General features: G+C 38.4%; 1 long non-coding RNA gene across 1 annotated transcript in view; it reads right to left on the bottom strand.

Moving 5' to 3' along the window:
* Positions 1 to 270: 270 nt before the first annotated feature.
* The window catches only part of LOC139360293 (uncharacterized), a 124,000-nt gene continuing 103,188 nt past the window's right edge, over positions 271 to 21,082 (bottom strand). The window contains exon 3 of the long non-coding RNA XR_011617594.1: positions 271 to 8,128. This is a non-coding gene — a long non-coding RNA (uncharacterized lncRNA). The remainder of the gene's footprint in view (positions 8,129 to 21,082) is intronic.

The raw sequence follows: 21,082 nt of genomic DNA, 5'->3' as shown, positions 1-21,082 counted from the left end.
GAACAGAGTCCTCAGAAATAATACCACACATCTACAGCCATCTGATCTTTGACATACCTGAGAAAAACAAGAAATGGGGAAAGGATTCCCTATTTAATAACTAGTGCTGGGAAAATTGGTTAGCTGTAAGTAGGAAGTTGAAACTGGATCCTTTCCTTACTCCTTATACAAAAATTAATTCAAGATGGATTAGAGACTTAAATGTTAGACCTAATACCATAAAAACCCTAGAAGAAAACCTAGGTAATACCATTCAGGACATAGGCATGGGCAAGGACTTCATGTCTAAAACACCAAAAGCAAAGGCAACAAAAGCCAAAATTGACAAATTGGATCTAATTAAACTAAAGAGCTTCTGCACAGCAAAAGAAACTACCATCAGAGTGAACAGGCAACCTACAGAATGGGAGAACATATTTGCAATCTACTCATCTGACAAAGGGCTAATATTCAAAACCTACAAAGAACTCAAACAAATTTACAAGAAAAAGACAAACAACCCCATCAAAAAGTGGGCAAAGGATATGAACAGACATTTCTCAAAAGAAGACATTCATACAGCCAACAGACACATGAGAAAATGCTCATCATCACTGGCCATCAGAGAAATGCAAATCAAAACCACAATGAGATACCATCTCACACCAGTTAGAATGGCAATCATTAAAAAGTCAGGAAACAACAGGTGCTGGAGAGGATGTGGAGAAATAGGAACATTTTTACACTGTTGGTGGGATTGTAAACTAGTTCAACCATTGTGGAAAACCGTATGGCGATTCCTCAAGGATCTAGAACTAGAAATACCATATGACTCAGCCATCCCATTACTGGGTATATACCCAAAGGATTATAAATCATGCTTCTGTAAAGACACATGCACACGTATGCTTATTGTGGCACTCTTCACAATAGCAAAGACTTGGAATCAACCCAAATGTCCATCAGTGACAGACTGCATTAAGAAAATTTGGCACATATACACCATGGAATACTATGTAGCCATAAAAAAGGATGAGTTCATGTCCTTTGTAGGAACATGGATGCAGCTGGAAACCATGATTCTCAGCAAACTATTGCAAGAACAGAAAACCAAACACCGTGTGTTCTCACTCATAGGTGGTAAATGAACAATGAGATCACTTTTACTCGGGAAGGGGAACATCACACACCGGGGCCTATCATGGGGAAGAGGGAGGAGGGAGGGATTGCATTGGGAGTTATACCTGATGTAAATGATGAGTTGATGGGTGCTGACGAGTTGATGATTGTAGCACACCAATATGGCACAAATATACATATGTAAGAAACCTGCACGTTATGCACATGTACCCTAGAACTTAAAGTATAATAATAATAATAATAATAAAAAAAGACAGACACACTCTTGCTCTGTCACGTAGACTAGAGAGTACTCACTGCAGTCTTGAACTCCTGGGCTGAAGCGGTCATCCCACCTTAGCCTCCCAAGTGTCTGAGACTATAGGCATGCACCACTGCACCAGGCTAATTTGATTTATTTTGTTTAGTAAAGACGTGGTCTCCCTTTGTTGCTTAGGCTGGTCTTAAACTCCTGGTTTCAAGTGATCCTCCTGCCTTGGACTCTCAAAGTGCTGGATTAGAAGCCTGTGACAGCACAGCTGGCCCAACAAGTCTTCAAAAGCTCTCAGAGAATGCATTGTAGAAGACTTTTGTGCCTGTATGTTTCATCTGATCCTACCTGACTAGGAAGGCTCATTCTGGAGAAGTCACATCTCATGGAAAAGGAGATGAAGTCAAATCAGAAAAGGGTAAAGGGAAATCAGAGAAAAATGGGGACAGTATAATCCTGGAATCTTATTAAAGTCACAAAATTGCTGCTTCAGTTAGAGCAATTTGTTTGGCAAACATTGCTCTAAATCTTTCAGTTGTATATTGGCTCACCTGTAATGTCTGGAGCAGTCTATAGACTAGTTTTTCTAGAGTTTCTGAAGCATCTCCCAATTGCAATGGAAATCTGACACAATTCTCTGAATTGCAGTCTGAATCCAGCGTTCATGTGTACCTTTGGTGAAGTCTACACATCAGCAGGCATAAAGGTTGTTTATATATAAGTTGCTATGATTTCTCTAGAAGTTTACATAAGTCATCCAGTTTCAGCTTGTAAGTTTAATCTATCCATCTGACAAAAGGCTAATATCCAGAATCTACAAGAAACTTAAACTATTTTACAAGAAAAAAAAATGAACAACCCCATCGAAAAGTGGGCGAAGCACACGAACAGACACTTCTCAAAATAAGACATTTGTGTGACCAAGAAACATATCAAAAAATGCTCGTCATCACTGGTCATTAGAGACATGCCAATTAAAACCACAATGAGATAACCATCTCATGCCAGTTAGAATAGTGATCATTAAAAGGTCAGGAAAACACAGACGCTGGAGAGAATTGTGGAGAAATACAAACGACTTTACACTGTTGGTGGGAGTGTAAATTAGTTCAACCATTGTGGAAGACAGTGTGGCGGTTCCTCAAGGATCTGGAACAAATAATATCATTTGACCCAGTAATCCCATTACTGGGTATATACCCAAAGGATTATAGAACATTCTACTATAAAGACACATGTGCACATATGTTTATTGTGGCATTATTCACAATGGTAAAGACTTGGAACCAACTCAAATGCCTATGAATGACAGACTAGATAAAGAAAATGTGATACATATACATCATGGAATTCAATGAGCCACAATAAAGGATGAGTTCACGTCTTTTGCAGGGACATGGATGAAGCTGGAAACCATCATTCTCAGCAAACTAACACAGGAACAGAAAACCAAACACTGCATGTTCTCACTCGTAAGTGGGAGTTGAACAACAAGAACACAGGGACAGAGGGAGGGGAACATCATACACGGGGCCTGTTAGGGGGTGGGGGCTAGGCACATGTATACCTATGTAACAAACCTGCAGGTTCTGCACATGTATCCCAGAACTTAAAAGCGTAATTTTAAAAAATGATAAAAATTATAAAAGCACAGTTTTAATTTACAATATACCAAAATGGAAGAGAAATGGAAGAAAATTCTGAAACGATTAGTTTTGAAACTTGTACCCAGGAAAAAATTTGGGATTCAGTCCAAATTACAAGTAAATAACAAAATTCAAAAGAAAAATGAACATATCTAAAATTTAATAACTGTTGTTCTGTTGTTTTCTTCTGCAAAACAATTTTCCCCCTCCTGTTTCCCATTTTTATGAAATGGAAATCATATGGGACAAACGTATTTCCAAAATAAGTTTTATTCTCATAACTGGATTGTTTACACAAAGTGCAGCAAGAGTGTAGAATCAAAGCCTCTATGAATACATATATGTTGTGTGTATATATATATGTATAAATATAAGAATATACACATATTCTATCATGTAGAATGGCACTAAAGTATATTAATGGCAGCAATCTGTACAAGTCTGCAGCAGCCTCAATTCTTGTTTCTTCAGAAGAAAGGATTCAACTAACGGTCGTAAGGCAAAAGAAGAGAATGAGGCAAGTTTTATAGCACGAGAGAAAGTTTATTTAAAAGCTTTAGAGCAGAAATTAAAGAAAGTAAAGTACACTGAAAACAGGGCCAAACAGGTGATGAGATTTCAGGTGTGTGGTTTGACCTTTGACTTAGGTTTTTGTATGATGGAATAATTCTGAGGTCTGCATGTCTTCTCCCCTGATTCTTTCCTTAAAGTGGGCTGTCTGCATGTGCAGTGGCCCACCAGCACTTGAGAAGGGAGCCTGTGTAATGTGTTTCCTGGAGTACAGTTGGAAAACAGAGACCAAAATAAAAGCTATGTATGTAAATAAAATTGGTCTCCTAATAAAATCCTCTTATAAATTTCTATCATTTTTGTGTTACCTTGGCATCTATTTTTAATCTCCTTGAACACACCCAAATTCCTTCTTTCTCTTTCTCTCTCTGCTTGGAGATGTAAATTTACTACCTACTTTCTCTAAAACTCAGCAAGGGCTTCCTCGGATAAATTTTACGTTTTTCTATTTACAAAAGCACAATTTAAATCCAACAGTTTTTTTTTAAAGTGAGTTTTATGGGTTCCATCCATAAAGTTTTAAAATGAAAAATCTAAAGTGTTTCTGTCTCCCTCTATCTTTATGTGTACATGCATATGTTCTATGTGGTATCACAGATATGTATATGTCTGTACCTATGTTTACATATTGTTTGTACATGGTATCAAATTAATGTAAAAATAAATGAGTACTCATCAATTAAGTGAATAATCCCAAATGCATTTCAACACATGTGATATTAGTAATGTTCAATAACGGAAGAACACCTCAAAAGAGCATGCATACCTATCTGCAGCCTCCTTAAAAGAAATTATCAGTCAAGAATTTTATATCCAGCAAAACTAAAGTTCATAAATAAAGGAAAGATGAGGGTCTTTTTCAGACAAACAAATACTGAGAGAATTTGCCATCACCAAGCCAGCACTACAATAACTGCTCAAACGAGCTCCAAATCTTGAAACAAATCCTGTAAACACATCAACACAGAACCTCTTTTAGCATGAATCTCACAGGACCTGTAAAAAAAAATACAATAAATAAACGAATAAAGTCAAGGTAGTCAGGCAACAAATAGCAGGATGAATGGAACAGTACCTGACATCTCAATACTAACATTGATTGTAAGTGGTGTAAATGCTCCACTTAAACGATACAGAATTGCAGAATTGATAATAATGCACCAAGCAAGTATCTGCTGCCCTCAAGAGACTCTCCTAAGCATAAAGGGTCATATAAACTTGAAGTAAAAGGATAAATAAAGATACCCCATGCAAATGACCACAAAAGTGAGCAGGAGTAACTATTCTGATATCAGAAAAAACTAACTTTAAAGCAACAGCAGTTAAAAAAGACAAAGAGGGACATTATATAATAATAAAAGGATTTGTTCAACAGGAAGATATCACAATCCTAAATATACATGCACCTAACACTGGAGCTCTCAAATTTATATAACTGTTACTACTAGAACTAAGAAATGAGATAGACAGTAACACAATAATAGTGAGGGACTTCAGTACTCCACTGACAGCACTAGACAGGTCATCAAGACAGAAAGTCAACAAAAAAACAAGGGATTTAAACTATGCCCTAGAGCAAGGAGACTTAAGACATATTTACAGAATATTCTACCCAACATCCCAGAATATACATTCTATTCATCAGCACATGGAACTTTCTTCAAGATAGGCCATATGATAGGCCACAAAACAAGTCTCAAAAAATTTAAGAAAATTGAAATTATATGAAGTACTCTTTTAGACAACAGTAGAATTAAACTGGAAATCAACTACAAAAGGAACCTTCAAAACCATGCAAACACATGGAAATTAAATAACTTGCTCCTGAATGATCACTTAGTCAGATGTGAAATCAAGATGGAAATTTAAAAACTCTGAACTGAATAATAGTGACACATCCTATCAAAACCTCTGGAATTCTGCCAAGAGTGTGCTAAAAGTTCATAGCTTTAAATGCCTACATCAAAATGACTGAAAGAGCGCAAATAGACAGTCTAAGGTTACATTTCTAGAAATTCAAGAAACAAGAACACACCAAAGCCAAGCCTAGCAGAAGAAAGAAAATAACCAAGATCAGAGCAGAACTAAATGAAGTTGAAACAAAATAATACAAACTATAAATAAAATATAAAGCTGCCTTTTTGGGAAAATAAATAAAATTGATAGACCATTTGCAAGACTAACCAAGAAATGAAGAGAGAAGAGCCAAATAAGCTCATTTAGAAGTAAAATGGAGCTATTACCACACAAAAGATCCTTCAAAGGTACTATGAACACATGTATGTGCATAAATTAGAAAACCAAGAGGGAATGAATAAATTCCTGGAAATATAAAACCCTCCTAAATTTAATCAGAAAGAATTCAAAAGCCTCAACAGACCGACAAAAGCAGCAAGATGGAAAAGATAATTTAAAAATTAACAACAAAGCAAATTCCAGGACCAGACAGATTCACAGCTGAATTCTATCAGACATTCTAGGAAGAGTTGGTAGCAATTCATTTGACACTATTCCACATGCTAGAAAAAGATGGAATTCTCCCTAAATCATTCTATGAAGCCAAAATCACCCTAATACCAAACTCAGAAAAGGATGCAACAAAGAAAACTGGAGACCAAAATCCCTGGTGCACACAGATGCAGAAATTCTTAACAAAAGAGTAGCTAACTGAATCAAAAACATAACTCACCATGATCAAGTAGGTTTCACTTTAGGGATACAGGAATGGTTTCACATACACAAGTCAATAAATGTGGTACACCACATAAACAGAATTTAAAAATCACATGGTCCTCTCAGTAGACACTGAAAAGGTACATGACAACGTCCAGCATCATTTTATGATTAAAACACTCAGCAAAATTGGCACACAAACCCACAGCCAACATAATACTGAATGAGAAAAAGTTGAAAGCATTCACTCTCAGCAGGGGAACAACACAAGGATGGCTGCTCGCTCTCACCACTTTTATTCAACAGAGTACTGAAAGTCCTAGCCAAATCAAGCAAATAAGGGAAATAAATAAAGGGCATCCAAAATGATAAAGAGGAAGTAAAGCTGTCGCTGTCTGCTGATGATATAATCATATACCTAGAAGACCTTAAAGACTCCCCCAAAAAGCTGCTAGAACAGATAAATGAACTCAGCAAAGTTTCAGGATACAAAATTAATGTGCACAAATCAGTAGCTCTGCTACACACCAACAGTGACCAAGCAGAAAATCAAATCAAGAACTGAACTCCTTTTACGACAGCAGTTATAAAGAAATAATAACTTGGAATATATCTAAACAAGGAGGTGAAAGACATCAAGAAAAACTAGAAAACACTGCTGAAAAAAACCACAGATGACGTAAAAAATGAAAATGTACCCCATGATCATTCATGAATAGAAATATTATTGTGAAAATGACCACAGTGACAAAAGCAATCTACAAATTCAATGCAATTCTCATTAAAATGCCACCATCATTCTTCACAGACTAGAAAAAATGATTCTAAAATTAATACGGAACCAAACAAGAGCCAACATACCCCAAGCCAGACTAAGCAGAAAGAACAAATCTGGTGGTGTCACATCACCTGACTTCAAACAATACTCTAAGTCCATAGTCACCAAATAGCGTGGTACTGGTATAAAAATAGGTACATAGACCAATGAAACAGAATACAGATCCCAGAAATAAACCTGAATACTTACAGCCAACTTATCTTTGACAAAGCAAACAAAAACATAAAACGGGAAAAGGACACCTTATTCAACACATGGTGGTGAAATAATTGGCAAACCGAATGTAGGAGAATAAAACTAGATCCCCATCTCTCACCTTATACAAAAATCAACTCATGAATCAAGGACTTAAATCTAAGACCTGAAACTATAAAAATTCTAGAAGATGACATTGGAAAGTCCCTTGTAGACATTGGCTTAGGCAAAAACTTCACAACCAAGAACCCAAAAGCAAATGCAACAACAGCAAAAATAAATAGGTGAGACTTCGTTAAACTAAAGAGCTTCTGCACAGCAAAGCAACAGTCAGCAGACTAAGCATATAACCCACAGAGTGAAAGAAAATCTTCACAATCTATACATCTGCAAGATAACCAATATCCAGAATCTACAAGAAACTCAAACAAATTAGCAAACAAACAATCCCATGAAAAAGTGGGCTAAGTACGTGAATAAACAATTCTCAAAAGAAGATATACAAATGGCTAACAAACATAGGAAAAAATGCTCAATATCACTAATGATCAGGCGAATGCAAATGAAAACCACAATGTGATACCACCTTACTCCTGCAAGAATGTTCATAATCAAAAAATGAAAAAATAATAGTTGTTGGACAGGCACGGTGGCTTACACCTGTAATCCAAGGTGGCCAAGATGGGTGAATCACTTAAGGTCAGTGGTTTGACACCAGTGTGTACAACATGGTGAAACCCTGTCTCTACTAAAAATACAAAAAAATTACCTGAGTGAGGTGGCACATGCCTGTAATCCCAGCTACTCCAGAGGGTGAGGCAGAAGAACGGCTTGAACCTGGGAGGCAGAAGTTACAGTGAGTCAAGTTCATGCCACTGCACTGCAACCTGGGTGAAAGAGCAAGACTCCATCCATCTCAAAAATAAATAAATAAAAATAATAGATGTTGATGTGGAAGCGGTGAAAAGGGAACACATCTACATTGCTGCTGGGAATGTAAACTATAAATGAGTTGATAAAGAAATTGTGGTGTATATACAATTGAATACTACTGAGCCATAAAAGGAATGAATTAATGGCATTCGCAGCAACCTGGAAGAAGCTGGAGACCATTATTCTAAGTAAAGTAACTCAGGAATGGCAAACCAAACACTGTATGTTCTTACTCATAAGTGGCAGCTAAGCTACAACGATGCAAAGGCATAGGAATGATAAAATAGACTTGGGGAAAAGGGTGGGAAGAGGGTGAGGGATAAAAGAGTACAAATTGAGTTCAGTGTATACTGCTCTGGTGATGGGTCACCAAAATCTCACAAATCACCACTAGAGAATTCAGGTAATTAAATACCAAATCCCCAAATACCTATGGTAATAAAATAATTAAAAATAAAATAAAATAGTAAAAAATTTAAAAACATAGTTACTAAAAAATTCTTCTAAAATGTAAAAAAAATTTTAAAAAATTAAAAAAGTTTCTGAAGGTCATATACCAGAAACTCCATTATGTTTCCTCTTCATGTGTATATTTGAGCCCACTTCCTCTACTTTTGAGAACTTATCAGGAAGCTGCTGATCACCTGTTTCAGGTGTTTTCTATCTATAGTGAGCCTGTATCTGCCTGTACATAACTGCAACCAATATTACTTTAGAATTAACAGTCACTTGACTTGACCATCACCTGGTGATGAACACTTGACATTTCTAATGTGTGGAGGTGGAAGGATCTCTCCTGCCTTGCTCATGTCTGTCCAGCTACCTACTGCAACAGTTTTAGATTTTTTTTTTTTTCTTTTTGAAGATGGAGTCTCGCTCTCTCACCCAGGCTGAAATGTAGTGGCGCAATCTCAACTCACCGCAACCTCTTCCTCCCGGATTCACACCATTCTCCTGCCTCAGCCTCCCCTGTAGCTGGGACTACAGGTGCACGCCACCATGTCTGGCTAATTTTTTTGTATTTTTAACAGAGACAGGGTTTCACTGTGTTAACCAGGATGGTCTCAATCTCCAGACCTAGTGATCTGCCTGTCTCGGCCTCCCAAAGTGCTGGGATTACAGGCATGAGCCACTGTCCCTGGCCTCAGATTTCTTATTATCAGATTTTAGGTAGGACAAACAACTGATATTTCTAGCTTTTGATTTTTTTTTAACCGAAAATATTAGTTCCGAAATGAAGCTAATAAGCCTCAACCAAGATTACGGCTTAGCCAAGCATCTATGAGGCATCTCCAAAGAGGTGAAGGAGCACCTCAAAAACTCAAAAAATCACACAAATATCAAAACAAATAAGGCTGGTTCCTTTATCTGAAATTAAATCCAGGATGCAGCAGTAAAAGCATAAAATTTTTAACTATTCGATGGCAAGGTAAAGTGGATTTTATTCTTATTTTCTCATAGGTTCTAAGGCAAGCAGTTTGAGTTTACAAAAAAAATTAACTTTGTTTAGGTCAGATTTTTGTTCTGTAATTTAGTAAAAAGAAAATTTAAGGCTAGCCATAACACTATTAGGTAGGTATCTTTCTTTGAAATTAAATCCTCTGATCAACCATTTGGAATAAGAGAGCTCTAAAATATTTTTTAACTTAGAAGTCCCAAAATAAAGAATCCATCTTCTGGTCATGGACAATTAGAATTTCCAGTGATGTATTGATTCTAAGTGACTCAATCCAACAGCCTCTTTGGTGAAAACCCAACCCCAATGATCTTTTCCTCCACACCAACAAAATATGTACTCGCAGGAACAGGCTTAGGAAAGCAAAAGACTGGTGTTGCCACTGCCCTATCCAAGCAAAAAGACTTGGGATGACAAAAGTCCAAGATGGAAGGGATTTGTTGTGACAAGTTCTCCTGGGAGCTTAACACATTTGGAAATTAAAAGAAAAAATGAAAAACCTCAGGTTCTCAGTCATGTTAAGACAAGTTCTCCTGGGAGCTTAACACATATGGAAAACAAAAGAAAAAATAAAAAACCTCAGGTTCTCAGCCCTGTTAAGGCTGGTCACCTAATGTGACTCAAAAATGATTCCTCCCCCTGATGGTGGACCAAGAGTGAATGCTCCGACTTGGTCACAAATCAATTCCTCAAGGACATATGACCACTAGAGCGTAATTGACATTACCAACCTCCTGAGTAGAGAGCAATAATACACCTGCAGGTAATCAAAGGTTGTTTTTTTATTTTTTTATTTTATTTTATTTTTTATTATTATTATACTTAAGTTTTAGGGTACATGTGCATAGTGAAGGCAGAAATAAAGATGTTTTTGAAACCAATGAGAACAAAGATACAACATACCAGAATCTCTGGGACACATTTAAAGCAGTGTGTAGAGGGAAATTTATAGCACTAAATGCGCACAAGAGAAAGCTGGAAACATCTAAAATTGACACTCTAACATCACAATTAAAAGAACTAGAGAAGCAAGAGCAAATACATTCAAAAGCTAGCAGAAGGCAAGAAATAACTAAGATCGGAGCAGAACTGAAGGATATAGAGACCCAAAAAACCCTCCAAAAAAATCAATGAATCCAGGAGTTGGTTTTTTGAAAAGATCAACAAAATTGACAGACCGCTAGCAAGACAAATAAAGAAGAAAAGAGAGAAGAATCAAATAGACGCAATAAAAAATGATAAAGGGGATATCACCACCGACCCCACAGAAATACAAACTACCATCAGAGAATACTATAAACACCTCTATGCAAATAAACTAGAAAATCTAGAAGAAATGGATAATTTCCTGGACACTTACACTCTTCCAAATCTAAACCAGAAAGAAGTGGAATCCCTGAATAGACCAATAGCAGGCTTTGAAATTGAGGCAATAATTAAGAGCCTACCAACCAAAAAAAGTCCAGGACCAGATGGATTCACAGGTGAATTCTACCAGAGGTACAAGGAGGAGCTGGTACCATTCCTTCTGAAACTATTCCAATCAATAGAAAAAGAGGGAATCCTCCCTAACTCATTTTATGAGGCCAACATCATCCTGATACCAAAGCCTGGCAGAGACACAACAAAAAAAGAGAATTTTAGACCAATATCCCTGATGAACATCGATGCAAAAATCCTCAATAAAATAATGGCAAACCGGATCCAGCAGCACATCAAAAAGCTTATCCACCATGATCAAGTGGGCTTCATCCCTGGGATGCAAGGCTGGTTCAACATTCGCAAATCAATAAACATAATCCAGCATATAAACAGAACCAAAGACAAGAACCACATGATTATCTCAATAGATGCAGAAAAGGCCTTTGACAAAATTCAACAGCCCTTCATGCTAAAAACACTCAATAAATTCGGTATTGATGGAACGTACCTCAAAATAATAAGAGCTATTGATGACAAACCCACAGCCAATATCATACTGAATGGGCAAAAACTGGAAAAATTCCCTTTGAAAACTGGCACAAGACAGGGATGCCCTCTGTCACCACTCCCATTCAACATAGTGTTGGAAGTTCTGGCTAGGGCATTCAGGCAAGAGAAAGAAATCAAGGGTATTCAGTTAGGAAAAGAGGAAGTCAAATTGTCCCTGTTTGCAGATGACATGATTGTGTATTCAGAAAACCCTATTGTCTCAACCCAAAATCTCCTTAAGCTGATAAGCAACTTCAGCAAAGTCTCAGGATACAAAATTAATGTGCAAAAATCACAAGCATTCTTATACACCAGTAACAGACAAACAGAGAGCCAAATCATGAATGAACTTCCATTCACAATTGCTTCAAAGAGAATAAAATACCTGGGAATCCAACTTCCAAGGGATGTAAAGGACCTCTTCAAGGAGAACTACAAACCACTGCTCAGTGAAATAAAAGGGAACACAAACAAATGGAAAACATACCATGCTCGTGGATAGGAAGAATCAATATTGTGAAAATGGCCATACTGCCCAAGGTTATTTATAGATTCAATGCCATCCCCATCAAGCTACCAATGAGTTTCTTCACAGAATTGGAAAAAACTGCTTTAAAGTTCATATGGAACCAAAAAAGAACCCGCATCTACAAGACAATCCTAAGTCAAAAGAACAAAGCTGGAGCCATCACGCTACCTGACTTCAAACTATACTACAAGGCTACAGTAACCAAAACAGCATGGTACTGGTACCAAAACAGAGATATAGACCAATGGAACAGAACAGAGTCCTCAGAAATCATACCACACGTCTACAGCCACCTGATCTTTGACAAACCTGAGAGAAACAAGAAATGGGGAATGGATTCCCTATTCAATAAATGGTGCTGGGAAAATTGTCTAGCCATAAGTAGAAAGCTGAAACTGGATTCTTTCCTTACTCCTTTTACAAAAATTAATTCAAGATGGATTAGAGACTTAAATGTTACACCTAATACCATAAAAACCCTAGAGGAAAACCTAGGTAGTACCATTCAGGACATAGGCATGGGCAAAGACTTCATGTCTAAAACACCAAAAGCAATGGCAGCAAAAGCCAAAATTGACAAATGGGATCTCATTAAACTAAAAAGCTTCTGCACAGCAAAAGAAACTACCATCAGAGTGAACAGGCAACCTACAGAATGGGAGAACATTTTTGCAATCTACTCATCTGACAAAGGGCTAATATCCAGAACCTACAAAGAATTCAAACAAATTTACAAGAAAAAAACAAACAACCCCATCAAAAAGTTGGTAAAGGATATGAACAGACATTTCTCAAAAGAAGACATTCATACAGCCAACAGACACATGAAAAAATGCTCATCATCACTGGCCATCAGAGAAATGCAAATCAAAACCACAATGAGATACCATCTCACACCAGTTAGAATGGTGATCATTAAAAAGTCAGGAAACAACAGGTGCTGGAGAGGATGTGGAGAAATAGGAACACTTTTACACTGTTGGTGGGATTGTAAACTAGTTCAACCATTATGGAAAACAGTATGGCGATTCCTCAAGGATCTAGAACTAGAAGTACCATATGACCCAGCCATCCCATTACTGGGTATATACCCAAAGGATTCTAAATTATGCTGCTATTAAGACACATGCACATGTATGTTGATTGCGGCACTATTCACAATAGCAAAGACTTGGAATCAACCCAAATGTCCATCAGTGACAGTCTGGATTAAGAAAATGTGGCACATATACACCATGGAATACTATGCAGCCATCAAAAAGGATGAGTTTGTGTCCTTTGTAGGGACATGGATGCAGCTGGAAACCATCATTCTTAGCAAACTATCACAAGAACAGAAAACCAAACACCGCATGTTCTCACTCATAGGTGGGAACTGAACAATGAGATCACTTGGACTCGGGAAGGGGGTCATCACACACCGGGACCTATCATGGAGTGGGGGAGGGAGCATTACATCAGGGAGTTATACCTGATGTAAATGACGAGTTGATAGGTGCTGACGAGTTGATGGGTGCAGCACACCAACATGGCACAAGTATACATATGTAACAAACCTGCACGTTATGCACATGTACCCTACAACTTAAAGTATAATAATATTAAAAAAAAAAAAAAAGAGTTAACAGCAGAGGCCCTCATCTGCCAGTGTAATTCGCATTTATTTAGTACAGATTAAATAACAAAGGTCTTGAGTAAACACCACTAGAAGGTAATTGACATTGCCGACCTCCCAGAGAGTAGTTCCCCCAGCATAAGATTAAATGTTGGTTTTAGGACTGCCTGAGTAAACAAGCTATTAAGATAAACTCCTCTACATTCCTGTGTATCTATGCCCTAAGCTGTTAAGATAATTCAGCTGCCTTCAGCCAAACCTTTTACTGAAGCTATGCAAACCACCAGGTTCCAAGAAGGTTTGTGACTATTTCCTATAACTATCTTTATAATTTTTCTCTTAAAATATTTCCCACCACCTTGACTAAAGTCCCAAAGTTGAGAAGACAGGAAAGGGCATCAAACAGGCAAGAAAAAATTAGAACAAGTTTGACCATAAGAAAGTAAAATGTTGGTCAGGTCTTTCAACACAGATCCAGAAAAAAAGGGAGATTAGGGCCACGCTATAAGGACACCGAATGGCAGCCTACGTAATGGGAACTTCATCCTACAGATAAGAGAAGTCACTGGAAAGCTTTGAGAAGGTCACAAACATGACAAACAGCATTTCCAAGAAGATTACTGTGACCAGCACTAGGCAAGAGAAGTTGGGAAATGATCTTCAACTTTGGACACTTAATAGAAATATTTAAAAGATCTATATTTCTTTTCTTTTCTTTTCACGTTCAATTTTGAAATAATTTCAGACTTTCTAAAATGTTCCAAAAATATCAAAGTCCTCATATGCTTTTCATTCAACTTCCCCAAATATTAACATTATAGATATGCACCTAATAATAAAAATCAATTAATGATTATTAACACGTAAAATGAAAGCCTGTAGAGAACTTATCCAAATCCCCTCTATGTTCTGACTAATGTCCCTTTACTGGACCAGGATCCAATCTAATATCACATATTGCTCTTCATTGTACTGTTCCCTCAGTCTTCTTTAATCTGGGAAAGTTAGGATTTACCTTTAAGAGCTTCACAATTTTGAAGAGTATTGGTTACTTATTTGGTAGCAGACCCTCATTTTGGACTTTTCTAATATTTTCTCACGATTAAACTCAGGTTATACAGTTTGTAGAAGAATGCCACAGGGATGATTCTACACCTTCTCCATCCATTATATTAGAATGCCCTAAGATGTCATCATCTCTGACTACTGAAGACATTAACTTTGATCACTGGGTTAAAGTTCCTCCACTGCAAAATGACCCTTTTCCTCGAAAACATTTTTAAACAACCAATCTCTGGGCTACACCACACATTAGCTAAATCAGAAATGCTTGAGGGATGGTACAGGCATTGGTAGGCTTTAAATGCTCTACAAGTGACTGTAATCAATATCTGGAAATGGAAACATATGGCTTAGACAGTGAAGATTAGAATCCTGAATATCAGCTAGGAGACCATTCCTAAGGCTTCTCTTAAAAAAAAAAAATCTAATTCTAAACAAAAGCAAATACATGTGGATTTTGGCATGGACATGTGGTTGAGACATTGAGGAAAAATGTAAATCACCTGATGAGGAAAGAGATGCGTGAGTAGACTGCAGTCCAGTTAAAAAAAGAAAAGGCAGAATCAGGTGTGGTGACACTTGCTTGTAATTCCAGCATTTTGGGAGGGAAAGTGGGCAGATCCCTTGAGCCCAGAAGTTTGAGAAAAGCCTGGGATTACACCAGCCTGGGTGAAACCCCATCTCTCCAGAAACAAACACAAAAAATTAGCTAGGCATGGGGGCACGTGCCTGTGATTCCAGCTACTCAGCAGGCCGAGGCAGGAGGATTGCTTGAGCTCACAAGATTGAGGCTGCAGTCAATTATGATCTCGCCACTGCACTTCAGCCTGGGTATGAGAGTGAGACACTCACAATTAAAAAAAAAAAAAAAAAAAAAACCAGTAAAAAAAATGTTCTAAGGTGAGATCTAGTACAAAAACCGCATCTTATTCTGCGATGTTTAGATGCTATAATTAAAATAGAACATGGTGGTGTTTCCATATGAATAGCTGACAGATTCTATAGTTTTTATACAGCTGCTTCATATTCTATTGTGTAGATATAAGGTAATCTATTGAATTAGCATCGTGCTGGTGAAAGTCTAGGTTGTTCCCAACATTTTGCTGTTAAACAAACAATACAGTGAATAACCCTGATTAGGTGTCATTTTTCATGACTGGTAGTGTGATAAATTTTTCCAGTAAAGTTTGGGAAGCAAATATGTATTTTTAAAATTTTGACATGCATTAAGACATTTTACTCTCCAAGGTTTGTACATATTTTTATGTTCCAAGAAAAGTAGGGGAGGCTAATATCACCTCAGCTGCTCTCACACTAAAGTCCTGAGTGACAAGATCTTTAGGAACACAGGCACATGGCCATATCCCTGGTGCTCACACAGGGCAGGGGCATCTGGATCCTGGGAAGCTCCAGGAAAGGTGAGGATCCCCTCTATAGGACACCCTACTAAGGATCAGAAAGGGGCTGAGGAAGTCAAGAGATTACAGCAGGTCTTAAACTATGGGAAAGTTCAACTGGAGGGTATTAAGGTTCAAGGAGCAAGCTGAGGTGAGAAAGTGGTAGAGACTGATGGAAGGAGAAGGTAAAAAGCTCTAGGGAAGCTAGGGAAGGCACATGAGGGCTCTCCACTCCTCCTCAGCATTGAACTTTGTAGAGGTCATGCTGGTGGGGCTCTGTGAGCTCTAGAATGTTCAACACTATCCGGGGACTCTACCCACTCAAGGCCAGCAGGACTCCCTCCCCCAGCTCTGATAACCAGCAATGTCTCCAGACTTTGCCAAATGCTTTTCTCAATGAAAAATTTTCTCCTGGCAGAAGCAGTAATCTACACTAATCTATAAAAGCAAATCACCACTAAAATCCATCATCTCTTGGTAGAAGAATTGCAAGTGTGAGAGGGGTAAAATAGAGGTCTTCAATATCTACTGAGATGACTTTTACTTAATCAGTAATTTGATGACCCAGAAGGCATGTTTAGAGGTGATGCCCCATGGCTGCCTGTACCTCACAGCAGAAAGGGTGTGGGTTTTCCGAGGGTTTTAACCGTGAACTGGAAATGTCTGTAATTGTGAAAGGGAATGACACCCACTGGGTTACATTAAAGAATTGAGGTAGGGAATTTTGTAGATATTGGGAGAAAAAAATACACAATGTAAACCCAAACCCCATTCTGATTCTCTCACCATCTTAGGGCCATCTTGTCTATCTACGAATGATAGCATAGAGATTTTTGTGTATTTTCAAAATTGTATACTGTTGGATCATTTTCAAAATGGGAACAAATCCCAACCTGGATGAGGTACCTGGACACTGATGGAGTTTCACTTTTGCCCAGGAGAGCCAACAACATCCTGCTCCCCCTGGCCTGGACATTGTCTGACTCAGGGGCCTAAATGCTCTCTTATTATGGAGAAAGAAGATGTTTTTAACATTCTCATCATTCACCCATTCACCTCTCACACCCGTTGACCTCTCAAACCTCTTCCTCACTCCTGAATTTCATTCTCAATTACTGAGCTCCATTTCTGTCCCTCATTCATTCCAACATGTGATGGGTCCAGGTGGTGGTTTCTGCCCATGGTTTTGTAAAAAAACAAACAAACAAACAAAAAACAAAAAACAAACAAAGAAACAGAAACAATGAAAAACACTTTCAAAATTGCTTTGCCTGAATCCTCCTTAAACTGACCTCCACCCGCAGCACCGTGATCATACCAGCAGAATTTGAACACTTTTTCTGGTAATCAGATGCTTTCCATCTCTCATTAGGAAATGTGACTCTCTCCACCCTGCATAAAGATTTCCCAGTAGAAATCAACACAGAGATACTGCCTGTGTGTTCCCAAAGGAAATGGATTCTATAAGAACAACTGAAACCTGCAATTATAGAAAATACCATGGTTGCAGCTGGAAACCATCATTCTTAGCAAACTATCGCAAGAACAGAAAACCAAACACCGCATGTTCTCATTCATAGGTGGGAATTCAATAATGAGAACACTTGGACACACGACGGGGAACCTCACTCTGGGGTCTGTTGTGGGGTGGGTGGAGGGGAAGGGACAGCATTAGGAGATATACCTAATGTAAATGACGAGTTAACGGGTGCAGCACACCAACATGGCACATGTATACATATGTAACAAATCTGCACATTGTGCACATGTACCCTAGAACATAAAGTATAAAAAACATTTTAAAAGACAAAGGAAATTAAAAAGAAAGGAAAAGACATGATGGAAGCCCAAAAATACTTTTATTGATACTAATGATAATTCTTTAAGTTTTGGTCATATTCTCACCTAAGAGAGAGTACAGACACTCCAAAATAGAACCACACGTGCTAGATGTTATACACTGCCACTGAAAATTTAAGGAAGCAGGTCGCTCTCAAAACAGATCATATTTTTCAGTAAAAAACAGATTCCAGTCTACCTGAGTGAGCATAATCAGGAAGTACCCTCTGCTTTAACTTTTACTAAAAAAAGTGACCTGAAGTACTCTGATGTTAACCAATCAGTTTATTTCTATGGCTTTGTTTACTGATCCGTATTTGACAAAACCCACTGTTATGTTACTGTATTGCCCAGGGGGAGTCATCACTGTATCTGTAGATGGAGAGCTGACCCAAATCATAAATGACAAATAAAAGCCAATTCCACATATAACTAAATTAGTTGTAATTCTGTCTTGTCACACATGTTCACAGCAAGCAATGGCCAGTGGAGTCTCTCAGGCGGTATCATTCTCACTCTGACCTTCCTGCCTCTGTCTTTCACTTACGAGGACCTTTATGATGACACTGAGCTCTACCCAGATAATCGAGAATAAGCTTTCCATCTGAATATAATCAACTGCATCACCATTGAACAGTGCTTTTTCCAAGAAAATAAATGCATGTGTTCCAAGTGTTAGGATGTGGATTTTTTTTTTTTTTTTTTTGAAACAGAGTTTCACTCATGTTGCCCCAGCTGGAGTGCAGTGGGGTGATCTCAGCTCACTGTAACTTCCACCTCCCAGGTTCAAATGATTCTCCTGCCTCAGCCTCCCAAGTAGCTGGGATTACATGTGCCGGCCACCACACCAATCTAATTTTTGCATTTTTAGTAGAAACAGGGTTTCACCATGTTGGCAAGGTTGGTCTCGAATTCCTAACCTCGTGATTTGCTCATCTCATCTTCCCAAAGTACTGGGATTACAAGCGTGAGCCACTGCACCCTGCCCGGTTGTGAACATTTTTAAGAGGCCATTATTCTGTCTTATACAGGTCACTTTCATAAAAATCACCCACAACAAAAATACGTTTTGCCTTCCTTCCATGTCTCACTTTTCTGTCTGCACAAAAGACAGTGAAACATACTAACTCTGCTATGAAGTGGCTGGAGGACCCTAGGCCCCTCATTTGACCTCCCTCAGCCTCTTTCCTCATCTGCAGTGTAAGGCTGACTCTTACTACATCAGAAAATGACAGTGGAAGAGTAAATTAACATGTGTAAGACATTAGTCACAGAGCCTGGTACCTGATAAGCCCTCCGTAAACATTCCTTTCAGTCCTTTCCTTTCACCATCCCATTTTTCTTGCCCTCACCTATCTTCTCCTTCAACTCCTTTCTCTTCAGTAACTTTCTCAGTCTAACCTGCCAATTAAAGAAGCCACACTACCCATTCTCTCATGACTCTGATGATGTGTTCTTGTGATACAGTCTGCTATGCACTAAAGGCAATGAGTATTATTTATATGGAGAGGTCTGCTTGCAACAAGAAATCCTTTTTATGTTCGCACAAAATGTATACACGATTTCTCTTAACTTACGCATACCAGTCTCAATTCAACCTGTTATTTCATACATGCACTTCATTATTTTATTCTTCAGTCTTTCTCCTTACACCTTAAAAATTAGGATAGTACAAAAACAAAAATAATGGTCTGGGCCGGAAGAGGGTATTCTTTTAGGAAGATGAATGTTTTCTTTTTCAAGATGAATGCTATCTGCAAGGCAGCCCTGATGCCCATTTCTGGGTTTGGCTTACATCAAAGTCATTCAACTCTAGGACACATTCTTAGATTACCTGGAGATAATGATTGTCACAGAAGCCACACCCACTCTGAGCATTCCTACTGTTGGGTAAAGGAATGTTTACAGAATGTTGTGCATGAATTACTCCTCCTAAATTCTTCTACTCCTGGAAGTTGAGCTTCCCCACTAACCAGCTTTATCTCCAGCTGGCCTGCCTGGACCCTGACTGGAAAGTACCTCCACACTCTGGATGGCCAGGGTGGCACCTTTGCCTATTCCCATAACTATAATAGCTCATACACTGATGCAGCACTCACTATGCACCAGGCAATATCCTAAGAGCTTTGCATGTACCTACAGTCCTGACAAAAAAATCCTACGTGCCACCATCCCCATTTTTACAGATTAAAAAAAAAAAACTGTGGCAGGGAAGTATGTGCCCACTGTCTCCTCACTCCATAATTTAACCTCATCCTCCACTTCATCTGGTAAGACTGCACTCTAAGATTTACAAGGCCTCCTGAATGACATCCACCTTCAGAATTGATTTTTTGTCCCATTTACATTCAGGATTTGACAGCCAGCATTTTGTTTTCTGTCTCATCCTTCACTTATGCACTTGTTCCCTAACACTACACTCACAACTGCACAGCCCTCCATAAAAGCTAGCTTTTAGAAACTTCAATCTTTTTTGAAAAAAAAAAAAGGCCATGTTTTAAGTCTCACAAAAGGTCATTTTTTATTCTATTGTCAACTATTTTCATTACCATCCTCTGGAGATAAAAAAGTGCATTAGAAACAGAAAATGTAAAGAGAAGAAAGCAGGAGGAGGGTGAGTTGCTAGATAGACACACAGGGAAAAGATTCCAAATCCAGAAGAATTCATAAAATGCACCCAGGGAGTGTGGCTTTGAGCGATGACAGCCCCACTTGCCACGTTCCATGGCTGTTGACCTCTTACTTCCTTCTCAACCTGCCCTTCCTGGTCTTGCTTTCTTAGACCAATACAAACAACCTGGGAGCTGGGGTCAGATGAGAGCACACAGCACTGAGTGGTAGGGTTGGGAAAGGCAGAAATGGAAGAAGAGTGTTTGACTCATGAAGACCTGACTCACCTAGGTACACATCAAGTAGGCAGGCAACAGATTACTGAAGGGCTTTCCAGGACTCATGGTGGTTATCCAGAATGACTGATTGAGACAAGGGT

This window comes from Macaca nemestrina, chromosome 20 (genome assembly GCF_043159975.1).
Source record: "Macaca nemestrina isolate mMacNem1 chromosome 20, mMacNem.hap1, whole genome shotgun sequence".
In the NCBI taxonomy this organism is placed as follows: domain Eukaryota; kingdom Metazoa; phylum Chordata; class Mammalia; order Primates; family Cercopithecidae; genus Macaca; species Macaca nemestrina.
The sequence above is the reverse complement of the archived record's forward strand: the minus strand, read 5'-3'. Positions and strand labels throughout refer to the sequence as shown.